This window comes from Fukomys damarensis, unplaced genomic scaffold, assembly GCF_012274545.1.
Source record: "Fukomys damarensis isolate Sample0158 unplaced genomic scaffold, DMR_v1.0_HiC HiC_scaffold_8, whole genome shotgun sequence".
NCBI lineage: Eukaryota > Metazoa > Chordata > Mammalia > Rodentia > Bathyergidae > Fukomys > Fukomys damarensis.
This window is the reverse complement of record NW_022900920.1, coordinates 1,245,885-1,246,905: the sequence shown is the minus strand read 5'-3', so window position 1 is coordinate 1,246,905 and position 1,021 is coordinate 1,245,885. Positions and strand designations below refer to the sequence as shown.

Below are 1,021 nucleotides of genomic sequence, written 5' to 3'. Positions count from 1 at the left end.
GGATTGAACCACAGCCTTCACACTGAGCTATATCCTCACCCCTTTGTCATTTATTTTGAGACAGGATCTTGCTAAATCACTGAATTGCCCAGCCTGGGATTGAACATGCACTCCTCCTTCCTGCATCTCCCAGAGTGCTGCGATTACAGATGTGGACCACTAAGCTATACATAACCTCTTGTTAGTTCAGGCTAAGTTTTGCATCAGATAACGACACATCAAATTTATGAAGTAAACTTGTTTTTCAAAATTACAACTAGGAGGTTGTAGACCTATATTACTATCTTTCTAATACTATTAAATATTGCATAAAATTCAGGGAGTGGATGGAAAGATTTGCCTTTAGCTCTGTTTGTTCAGAGGAAAGATTTATTTTCTAAATTATTCTAAATTGTGAACAATGTGTTCTATAAAATATTAATGGCTATTCTGTGTAGGGATACTTCATCTTTAAATTTGGGAACTACTTAAATTTTAATATGTTAAAAATGTATTGTGATATATCAGAGGGTAGGTAAGATGTTTATTCTTTCTTAAAACATACCTGACCAGGAACTTTTCCGCCTTAACTCCCTCTCAAAGAAAAAAAAAAGATTACCTTGAGTGACTGCTATTTCTTATGAAAAGCTGATTTCTTTTTAAAACCACTATAGAGCTGGCAATGGTGGCACATACCTGTAATCCCAGCACTCAGGAGGCAGAGGCAGGCGGATTGCTGAGCATTTGAAGCCAGCCTGGACTACATAGCTCAAAGCCAGCCTGAACTATGTGGTGCGACCCGATTTCAAAAACAGAGCAAAAAAACTGCTATAGATGCTACAGAAAGTCATGGTCATGAATAGAATCTGAAGGGAATTATAAGAGAGTCAGTACCCTGTTTTCCCAATCTGACCATTTCATTTTGCTCCTCAATCTGTCCTTCCATTTGAGATTATCTGAGCACAACCAGGAGTCATCCTCCTGAACTCTAGCACTTTGCCATTATGTTACTAAGGCTCTATTTTTTTTTTTTTTTTTTTTT

General features: G+C 37.2%; 1 protein-coding gene across 3 annotated transcripts in view; it reads left to right on the top strand.

Annotated features, from left to right (window-relative positions):
* Positions 1–1,021, top strand: part of Tm9sf3 (transmembrane 9 superfamily member 3) — a 56,220-nt gene that overhangs the window by 25,920 nt on the left and 29,279 nt on the right. The window lies entirely within an intron of this gene.